The sequence below is a fragment of the Protomyctophum bolini genome, assembly GCF_963924005.1.
Source record: "Protomyctophum bolini genome assembly, contig: SCAFFOLD_428, whole genome shotgun sequence".
Taxonomy (NCBI): domain Eukaryota; kingdom Metazoa; phylum Chordata; class Actinopteri; order Myctophiformes; family Myctophidae; genus Protomyctophum; species Protomyctophum bolini.
The window spans coordinates 45,112-56,853 of record NW_027665445.1 but is presented as its reverse complement, the minus strand read 5'-3'; the positions used below and the strand labels follow the sequence as shown (position 1 = coordinate 56,853).

The 11,742-nt window shown below is 46.0% G+C and overlaps 1 pseudogene across 1 annotated transcript; it reads left to right on the top strand.

Annotated features, from left to right (window-relative positions):
- Positions 1 to 2,404: 2,404 nt before the first annotated feature.
- Positions 2,405 to 6,069, top strand: LOC308312283 (B-cell lymphoma/leukemia 11B-like; annotated as a pseudogene). Its single transcript has one exon. The product of its transcript is annotated as a B-cell lymphoma/leukemia 11B-like (transcript).
- Positions 6,070 to 11,742: the final 5,673 nt, after the last annotated feature.

Genomic DNA, 11,742 nt, shown 5'->3' with positions numbered 1-11,742 from the left:
TCACAACAGCGAGCTTTTCATTTAATAAATATAAGAAGCGCGCAGGAGCACAATTACCATTTTCTCTCTCTCTCTCTCTGTGTGCGCGTGTGTGTGTGTGTGTGTGTGTGTGTGTGTGTGTGTGTGTGCGTGCGTGCGTGTGTGTGTGCGTGCGGTGTGTGTGTGCGTGCGTGATGTGTAATCCCCTCAGCGGTACCTCTCTGCCTGTTTAACGTCCCCTCACTGTATATCTGGCTTGTTTGTGCCGCTGCGGTAACAAGTCCCCTTTGCATTGAGAGAACCTGTGTGTGTGTGCGTGTGTGGTGTGTGTGTGTGTGTGTGTGTGTGTGCGTGTGTGTGTGTGTGTGCGCGTGCGTGCACCTTTGTGCTACATAGAGACACTGCCATCAATTAGTTACTTTCTAGTCTAAAGTACAGAACCAAGCAATCCCCCCAGTCTTTAACACCTCACCCCCCCTCCCTCCCTCCCTCTCTCTCACACACACACACACACACACACACACTCTCCTCGCAGCAACCTTGATCAAAGTCTAGCCGGTGCCTTTCGCTCCCGTGAACCTGTATTGATTAAGTCTTTTGATTAGTTTTCCTGAGGACGGAAACAAGAAAGAAAGAAAGAAAGAAAGAAAGAAAGAAGAGCACATGTTGCAGCACTGACATTGTTTTTTCTCCGGGAGAGACTTTGATATAGTGTGTTTGTCGCGATTGATTGACAACGCCGCCCCTCTGCTAGCGTGTGTGTGTGTGTGTGTGTGTGTGTGTGTGTGTGTGCACCCCTCACCTGTCAACGTCGGCGTGCAGTGTCAATATTTGAGGGCCCTCATCTCTCTCAACGTGGAGGACCGTTGAACGGGTTCCCACCCTCGACGCGCCTGAAGACAGACAGACAGACAAAAAAATATATATATATAAAGGAAATGAGGACGTTGGAAGTTGTGATGCAAACGCCATTGAATCGCTTACTGCGTTTTCTTTAGCCCAAATAACGTGCGGCGTGAATGATTCGCCTCGGTGTACAGGTGCTCCCCGAAACCCGGATATATATATATATATATATATATATATATATATATATATATATGCTATATAACTTGCTAGTGATATTTATAAAAGCACCCCCCCCCCCCCCCCTCCTTTTAAAAAGTGAATATATATACTGTCAAAATAACAATAAGCTCCACGGAGCCACTTTGCAGACTTCTCTCTGCCTTAGAGAGGAGCTCTTACGTTATCCGTCTTTATTAGAGACACCATTTATCCTTGATGTACTCGTTTGTCTGCCCTTGCTCACCTCCCCACCCCCCCCCCCCCCCTTCTCTTCGCCTTCCCTTCCATTTCCTTTATTCTCCAGGGGGGTGGGGGGGGGGGGGGGAGTGCTTTATTTGCAGAAGAGTGCGTTAAGAGTTTCTAAACTGCACTTTATGGTGTTACTACTTACTTTAGTCCTCGTGCTTTGTCTGGTGGTTAGAGTCTCTCTCTCTCTCTCTCTCCCTCTCTCTGCTTGGATGGATTCTGCACACACACACACACACACACACACACACACACACACACACACACACACACACACACACACACACACACACACACACACACACACACACACACACACACACACACACACACACACACACACACACACACACACACACACACTGGGCCAGTTCCACTGTGACTCTAATACTGTGGAAATGCACTTGTCAAAAAAAGGCGTGATGAGTACGTGCCGTTTGTGCGAAACCATGCATTCCATGGCTACTGTATATATATACACCGGGAGAATTATAGCCAGGCAACAAGTACAGTACACCAAGAGCAAGCTGTTATCACATAAGTATCCCACTATACACGCGTGATGGAGTGTTTTCAACGCTGGCAATTATACGGTTGCACAAATACAATAATATAAGATAATATACCAGTAAGACGCCTGAGGGCGAGAAGCCTGTATACTGTACTGGCCATATAAGGAGCATGTCTTGAGGGTACAGGGTTTGATGAGGTCGGATCAACATATTTAATGTCAGAACAGGTCAGCTCCATATATGGAGATCTAAGTGTGGCATAGCGGGGGACATTCTCTTGAGCGTACAGGGTTTGATGAGGGGCTTTTTGTTGTACCTTTTCTCATACATACTGACATTTCGGACGTGTAGTACACACAAAAAAATGTAAAAAAAAAATTGTATTCCTCAATGTGGAAATACTCCCTTTTTCCATGTGCATATTTCATTATTTTGACTGCATTTTGAATTAGAGCAAAATAATGTTTGTTGTTTCTTTGTGGCTTTTTCTCGCTGTGAACGACTTTAACACACGTGTGTTATGTGTGCGTGTGTTATGTGTGTGCGTGTGTGTGTGTGTGTGTGTGTGTGTGTGTGCGTGTCTGTGCTCTGTGTTCCAGGGGGCCGTGACGAGCCCGTCAGCTACACCTGCACCACGTGCAAGCAGCCCTTCCCCAGCGCGTGGTTCCTGCTGCAGCACGCGCAGCACGCCCACGGCATCCGCATCTACCTGGAGTCCAGCCCCTCGGGGGGGCCGGGGGGCGGCGGCCTCACGCCCCGCATCACCCTCCCCCCGCTGCCGCTGTCCTCCCTCCACGGAGGCTCCGCCCACAACGACGCCATAACCGCCGTCGCCGCTCGCCAGCTTCCTGGGCGACAAGCAACCCGTTCCACCTGCTGCGCATGGCGGCCGGGCCTCTGCTCCGCGGGGGGGGAGGGGGGGGGCCTCCCGCCGCCGCCGGGCTTCCTGGAGTCCGGGCGGCGGGCGCCTCTCCCTCAACACGCCGCCCTTCGCCAGCCCGCCGCCGCCCCGCCACCCCCCCGCCCCCCCACCACCACCTGGACCCCCAACCGTCTGGAGCGGCTGAGTGCCGAGGAGATGGGGGCTGATCTCCCAGCACCACCAGTGCCTTCGAGAGGGTGATGCGCCTCACGCCCATGGCCATGGAGTCCCAGTCCATGGACTTCTCCCCGCCGGCTCCGCGAGCTCGCCGGACACAACAACAACTATCAACAACAACAACATAAACAACAACAGCAACAACGTCAACAACAGCGGTGCCACACCGCCGGCTGTCGCCCGGCGGCGGCGGCGGGGGGCCGGGGGGGGCGTGGTGGCCAACCCTATGCACCGCCTCCTCAACCCCAACAACAACCACAACCCCTTCCACGGCGGGCCCAAGTCGCCCTTCCTGAGCACGCCTCCTCCGCCCGGCAGCATGCCCCCCGGCAGCACCACGCCGCCCCAGCAGACGACGCAGACGCAGACGCTCAAGGTCAAGTCGTGCGAGTTCTGCGGCAAGAGCTTCAAGTTCCAGAGCACCTGGTGGTGCACCGACGCTCCCCACACGGGCGAGAAGCCCTACAAGTGCCAGCTGTGCGACCACGCCTGCTCGCAGGCCAGCAAGCTGAAGCGCCACATGAAGACGCACATGCACAAGGCCGGCTCGCTGACGGGCGGCCGCTCCGAAGACGACGGCCTGTCGGCCACCAGCGGCTCGCCGGAGCCCGGCGGCGCCTCCGACGTGACGAGCGGCGAGGGCATGAAGAACCGCCACGGGGACTTCACCGGGGAGGGCAACGAGGAGGAGGAGGAGGAGCTGGAGCTGGAGGAGGAGCTGGAGAACGAGAGCCGGCCGGAGTCCAACTTCAGCATGGAGTCCGAGTTCTACCGCAACAGCCGCGAGAACGGTGGCGCCAACAAGCCGCCGCTGCCGCCGCCGCCGGCGGAGGAGAAGCCGCTGCTGTCGGCCTCGTCCGCCCTGGGGAAGCTGGCAGACGGGGCCGGGGGCGTGGCCGCGGCGCTGGGCGCCATGCAGCAGTACAACAACCTGATCGTCGACAATCGTATAAAGCGCGCCACGCCGTTCTCCAAGCGGGGCTCCACGGACGGACTGAGGGACACCGGGGACGAGGACTCTGTGGCCGGGGAGATGGACAACCACCTCCACCTCCACCACCAGCACCACCACCACCAGCAGAACCAGGAGGAGCGGACCGCCATCAACGGCAGGAACTGCGGCTCGGGCGACTCCTTCTCGGGCCTGTTCAACCGCAAGCCCACGCCCATCACCAGCCCCAGCCTGTCCAACAACTCGTCCCAGACCAAGAGGATCAAGATCGAGAAGCAGGACCTGCAGGACATCATGCCGCCCGCGCCGCTCATCCCCTCGGAGAACGTGTACTCCCAGTGGCTGGTGGGCTACGCCGCCTCGCGCCACTTCATCAAGGACCCCTTCCTGGGCTTCAGCGACTCCCGACAATCGCCCTTCGGCACGTCCTCGGAGCACTCGTCCGAGAACGGCAGCCTGCGCTTCTCCACGCCGCCGGGGGACCTGCTGGACGGCGGCGGCGGCCTCTCGGGGCGCAGCGGCACCGCCAGCGGGGGCAGCACGCCCCACCTGGGCCCCGGCGGGCGGCCGGGCTCCAAGGAGAGCCGGCGGAGCGACACGTGCGAGTACTGCGGCAAGGTGTTCAAGAACTGCAGCAACCTGACGGTGCACCGGCGCAGCCACACCGGCGAGCGGCCGTACAAGTGCGAGCTGTGCAACTACGCCTGCGCGCAGAGCTCCAAGCTCACGCGCCACATGAAGACGCACGGCCAGCTCGGTAAGGACGTCTACCGCTGTGACATCTGCCAAATGCCCTTCAGCGTGTACAGCACTCTGGAGAAACACATGAAAAAGTGGCACGGCGAACACTTGATGACCAGTGAGGTCAAAGTTGAACAGGCCGAGAGAAGCTAAAAAAAAAAAAGTCAGGTTCCCACCCCCCTCCCCTCCCCTCCCCTAAACCCTCCCCCCCGGCCATGTCCTCTGTCACCCATCTCCACACCCTGCACCACACTTTGACTAAAAAAAACAAATGAAAAGGAAAGAAAGAAAGAAAGAAAAAAAGGGAAAATTACAAAATGGGGTAGCTGGATACTCTCTTTTTCTGAAATATTAATTTGGGTTAATTTTGTGTTTTTTTTTTTTAATCTTTTATTTCTTTTGCCTATAAGAAAACTGCCAAACTGAGAAAAACTAAACCGATATTAATTGATACCAATTGAAGCTGTCGAAACTGCCTCGTTATAGGCGTTCCGTTTTAAACAATCAATCAGTTGAGTCATGACATATTATGTGAAGCCTTTAACTGTGCAATAATTTCTGTATTTATTGGGAGTTTGTATTTTGGCAACGTGCAGGTACATTTTTATTTAGGCAATTTTTTTTTATATATATATTTTGTTACTTTAACTTTGAGTTGCTCAGAGTATACTTTTATTTCCGAATACCCGCAGATGCTATCCTGAGATTTTGTTTTAGCCAGGCAAAAAAAAAGGAATTATAAAAAAATATAAAATAAAAATAAAAAAAACAATTTAAATAATCATTTGGCCGCTGCTTATGAGAAATTGTATATTTAAGCTCAATGTGATTTCTTGAAGAGAAGCCAAAATTCAATCTTCAATTTGAAAAAAAAAAAAAAAAGGTGAGAATGCTAGAATTTAGTTAATTTTGTGTGATTTTTTTGTGTAATCACTGATTACGATACGCGGACAACAATCTTTTTTGGCATTGTAGCATGAACTGAAAAAAAAACTAAAACAAAACAAACCAAACATGTCAATATAATTGGATATGTAGCACTGAGTGTCATATTTTGACAATAAATCTAAACGTCAAAAAGAGGATCCCAGGGTTCTCCTCCAGAATATGTCCTCCTCACCATCAGCGAGCAGAAACAGCTTATCGCTACGGCAGCTGCTAACGGCAGAGACCCTCCGAGTGTGCCATGCAGACATTAAACATGCAGACCACCCCCCCCCCTCCCCTCCATCACCTTTTTCACAAGCCCCTAAGAGAGTGGTTCTCAAAATGGTGTCCTAGGCGCACACACACACACACACACACACACACACACACACACACACACACACACACACACACACACACACACACACACACGTGAAACACTTTTGAATCCCAATCTTTGCAATCATATTATTTTTTTGTTATTTACTGAAAACAATGTAATTGTAAAACATTTTTCAAAAACAGCCCGATCGACAATAAATCAATGAAGAATGCACATTAATCAAAACGCTTTTTTTTCAGTGTTATAGAAAGGAGCTAATTTCCATCTGTAGTCCCTGAGCAGGCTCTTAAAAGTGCTAATTATGACTAACTATCCATATATACGAAAACACAAATAACGTTGACTTGCATTCTGCTGTGCCTTGGACAAAAAACGTTTGAAAACCACTACCCTATAACATACATCTACTTTCTTACACACACACACACACACACACACACACACACACACACACACACACACACACACACACACACACACACACACACACACACACACACACACACACACACACACACACACACACACACACACACACACACACACACACACACACACACACACACACACACACACACACACACACACACACACACACACACACACACACACACACACACACGCCAAAGCATTGCATGAAGCCATATCACACTGTAGGCTATACTTACGTTATTCTCATGATAGGATTTTAAGTGAGCATGAAGCAATGAGGTACAGGTATCTACTGTAGATAAACAGAGTTAGATCGAGAGAGAGAGAGAGAGAGAGAGAGAGACGTCTCAGGGCACGGCTATCGAACTCCTCGCCCCTTAATTTTTTACGCCAGGCGACTTGAAAAGGAACAAACCTGATTAAATTAAATGATCTCCCCCAAATTATACCACCACGGCCCCCCACATTTATTAAAAAGAGATTGCCCGACCCCTTTTAAAATTCTATTTTTTTTACGTTTACCATAAAACGGCCACATTTCTATAACGTCGACACACGTGTGCATTCATGGCAGAAGTCACCGCGTTTCTAGTATACTGTCAATCGAAGTTAGACTTTATTGTCGTATATGAATACAGTATAATATTGTCATTGTTTTTTTTTAACGTATAGATTACAAACGGCCCTATGCATGCTTGTGTCAGCTGTAGGGTGAAGTTAGATATGGAGAGAGAGATCTATATGCTCAAATAGTAAAACTATACCCTTTTTTCTTTCTCTCCTTTCATTTAGGACGCCTTGTGATGTGTAGTTGAACACATTCTGAGACGTAGCGACGAGTAGAGACAGACGCTCACACACACACACAACACACACACACACACACACACACACACACACACACACACACACACATGCAAATGGACAAGCACACGCATGTGCACGCACACACAACACACACACACACACACACACACACACACACACACACACACACACACACACACACAGACGACCCTCGTCTGCACTGTTCTTGAACAGTTTTGACCATGTTCCTGAACCGACTCTTTCACATTCAAAATTGAATTGAAAAAGAAGAATTGAAAGAAAAAAAAAAGATCTCATGAATACCCGCACTTTATGTTTTATTATTATTTTTTGTTGTCATCCCCCCCCTCCCCTCCCCTCCCCTAACACATGGGTAATATTATGCTGTGGTTCTCAAAGTGCGGTCTGGGGACCCCCTGGGGGTCCTTGGGGCGGTTCCAGGGGGTCCCCGGAGAAATATATAGCATAAAAATCAGTTGAACCACTTTAACCATGACATGCACACTGTATAGGCTATTTGAAAAAAATGTAGATTACGCTGTTAAACAAACGAAACAGCAACAACAACAAAAAAGTGAACAATTTTGATGGTTTGACTGAATGTTTTAGAAGCATTTTAACAGCACAAATCTTGTAATGGGGGGGTTGTCCCTGGCACAAAGCTATAATAATAATATATCTTCACATGGGGGGTCTGCGGCCAAAGTACACAATTCATATTCCTTGACATGACAATTTGTTTTGAGAACCACTGCACCAAGAAAGAATGGAAAGAGAATCTTGTGGATAAAAGTGAATAAATTATCTCTAACTGGACCATATATAGTGGCGTCATTATGCACGCTGTGAGGGCTGAAGAGCTTATGGGATCACCTGATCAATTAAAGTGCCGGCATTGTGTCAGGCCAGGCTCTCTCTCAATGCTGGCACTATAAAAGACATTTAGAAAAATAAATAAATTATTAGACTAATTTATTTGGGATTTTTTTTTTCTTTGTACTGCCATTCAATTTGACGTGAGTGTGCCTTGAATAATGATCTTCCTATTTATTGTCTCAGACGAAAAAATAAAATAAATGCAACACACTTTTTTTTTTTTTTTACTTTGTGAAGCGGCAAATTATACGTTTTAAAGAAATGGTTTTTGAAAATCCACATTGAGCTCTTTGACGTGTGTTTTGAGCTCCGAATTTGCATATGACATTTCAACATGATTATTATAATTATTATTATTATTATCAGAGATTAACGTTCTGAAATTAAACAATGCTGAATTTTTAGGTTAGGAGTACCCAGCACAATATTGACGTGTCTGTGTGTATATATGTATGCATATGTACATATAAAGGCACAAAACATATATAAAGAGATTATATCAAAATTGGTCACTTCTTACCGGACACGATTCTGTCCCTCCACACATAGGAAATTCCAGCGAGTGGACGAAAGCCACAACATTAGTCAAGGAAGAGACTGGACAAAAATCAGGAAATTTGCAGAACTAAAAAAAGAAAAAAAAATAAGAATTTAGTGCACTCTGTCTTAAAAAATACGTTTACAGTATTGAAACAAGTACAAGGGTAAAAAAATAAATTGTGTGTATGTGTGTTTTAAACAAACAAGTATTTTCTTTTTATTGGTTTTTTTTTAAACGTTTGCTTCTAAAGTTTCTCTGAATGCCGCAGTGGCGATGTGTATATTGTTTTTTTTTTTTTGGTGACGGGGTTTTATTATATCTATAAATATATATGAATATATATTACATTTTTCTTGTTTACTGTAAAAGTATACCAGTATTTGTAATATCGGAGAATGCCTGGGCATTTTACAGAAATAGAAGAGAAAAAAAAAAAGGATGGTTTTTTTATTTCTTATTTTGCAGTCCGATTTAAATTGTGGGTCTCTTAAAAAAAATGTTTTTTGTCGCTGTAACTGTAAAAGTCTTAAGTTTTAGTAACTTTTTTCTTCTGCCTTGGGTGTAATGAAATACATTAAAAAAAATGAAATAAATGAATTAAAAACAAACAAAAACAAAAAAGACTGTCCTGTGACAAACTTTGGATTTGGGGGAGATGGCGGGGGGGGGGGGGGGTGTCGCTGCATAGCGGAATGGAAGTCTTCTTCTTTTAAAGAGGTGATCGAACATTGTTTATTGCATTTCAGGAAAACAACAAAAAACTAAAAAAGAGAGAAAGAGAGAAAGAAAGAAACAGAGAGAAAAAAAACAACCCACTGAGATCCTGACTTGTATCTATTTTTCCTTCTTCTCTGGAATGGATAATTCTTCATGGATGGTTTGAAATACATGTGTAGACACTTGCTGTCTTTTCCTAACAAAGCTTGTCTTTTGTTATATCCTTTTTTTTTCCTGTTTAAACTTTACCTTGTAATGCATCCATTGTGAATATAGGGAAGATGACATGAACCTCTCCCTCTGAGGTGTGACTCTTATATCAGGGGGAAGGAAGGGGGGAGACTTCATTCCAGCCCCAATGCTAAGATAAAACTCACAGTCTGCCAGACAAAGAAAAATTAACCTGAAATGGTATCGTGTGAAATGAATTGCATTGTACAGTACAGAGGTCGAAGCGGATCGCTTTTGGCGGCCTTTTATTAAGCGACAAAATTGCCAGACAATGTTTTGTTTGCGGTTTAAGTTGGTTGTGTACATAAGTTATTGTTTTTTTTTACGGTTTTATTTTATTTTTCTCTTCGGAATTTCCACCTGGCACTGGCAGAGACTGAGGAGTCCTGTTCATCCCTTGATCTTTGTGACCTCCATGTCAGTTTTCAGGCACCTGCCTCCCCCTTTCCCACCCCCCACTCCCTGTAATGTTTCTTGACATCAGGACAGTAGAGCACAAATACAAGCCGTTACAATTCTCCACCTTGTGCTTGTCTCATTATTATTATTATTATTATTATTATTTTGGTTTCCCACGTCCGTCATGCTTGCAATTATGACGTAAACGGGGACCTGCAGATAAGCATGGAAAGGAAAGAACACAGTTTGTTTTTTTGCGCATCGTCAGGAATAGCCTACCGTATATATACCATATCTACTGTACGGGCAGTTACTAGTGCTACTGATTACTGACCACAATCATAAGGACACAAATATGAATCAAGGCAGTGCTGGGGGGTGGGGTGGGGGGGGGCATGTATAGTTCATGTTATATCTACGACCTGGACATTGCTCATGCAGCAAAAGAGAATTACCTTTATTCTTTTTTTTTTTTTCTCTCTCTCTTGGAGTTCCCGTGAATAAAGGAGAAAAATAAAAAATAAATGGTCGGTGCTTTGTAAAAGATGCCAAGAGCTTTGTTGTTGTTTTCCTTCTGAGTTATAACGGTGTGTACTCCCGGGGATAAACTGAACGTACGCAGACAAACCAGCAAACAAGCCGAGCAGAGGCGGCCGGGCCGGCGGGGCGCTATGCTGACGACGGTGTGCTTTTTAATTGTGAACGCACGTTCTTAATGAAACATTACCCCCATAAACCTCCTCCTTCTCACCTTCTCTCCGCACGTTTTTTATCCGGCTTATCTCACTCTATACCCCCCTCGCCCTCCCCTGCTTTCTTTGTCTTCGCCTCGTCTTGCAAAAGAGAGTTGACTTTTGGTTGGCGTTATGGTTCAAGTCCTGAATTGCAAAAAATATATATAATAATAATAATAATAATTACAAAACAAAACAGAAAAAGTGCTTTGCTGCTGTTCCACTCTGAGTTTGACATTCCATAATGAAACTATTCTTTTTTCAGTTTTTTCATGTTTGTACTTAAAAATAAATAAATAAAAAAGAATAAAAACATTACATTTTAAATAGAACAACAACAACTACAGGGTCGGGGGACTGAGGTGAACAGAATCTGTAATTTGTTTAGATATGTTATGATGTTGGAATACAACGTGGACATTTTTTTGATTTATGGGGGGGTGGGGGCAGGGTAGGGACGACGACTTATTTTTTCTGTTTTTTTTTTCGAGTAGGGATGTTATGCTGTTTGTGATGTCACTTTATTTAAAAAAGACAAAAAAAGACAAAAAAAAGGAAAAACATGATGAACTGACTCTCTCTCATAGGCTGCGGCTTGTGTTGTCTATGACGATGTCACTGCAGGAGGCCGAGGGCTTGTGTTGTCTATGACGATGTCACTGCAGGAGGCCGAGGGCTTGTGTTGTCTATGACGATCAGACGATGTCACTGCAGGAGGCCCGAGGCGTGAGGCTGGTGGCCGTTGGTTGGTTACAGTAAACATGACATTCAGACACCCCCCCGCAGCGTCTAACTCTCTTTATTTCACTTCAATATATAAATATATATATATATATATATATATATAAATAAATATATATATAGGCCTATATGTATGTGTGAGCTCACAATGTGTCGCACTGCCTGCGACAACCCTGCGAGAGCTTGTACAGTAGATGGGCTATATTTGGGTCAGCAGGCTTTAGCCTATTATAATATATATATATATATATATATACACACCTGGCACGAGACAAAAAAGAAACAAAGTACTGTCCTATACTGCAGGAACCAACTGGAACCGGCGTTGGTTTGAAACACGCACGCACGCACGCAGTGCACGCAGTGCACGCACGCA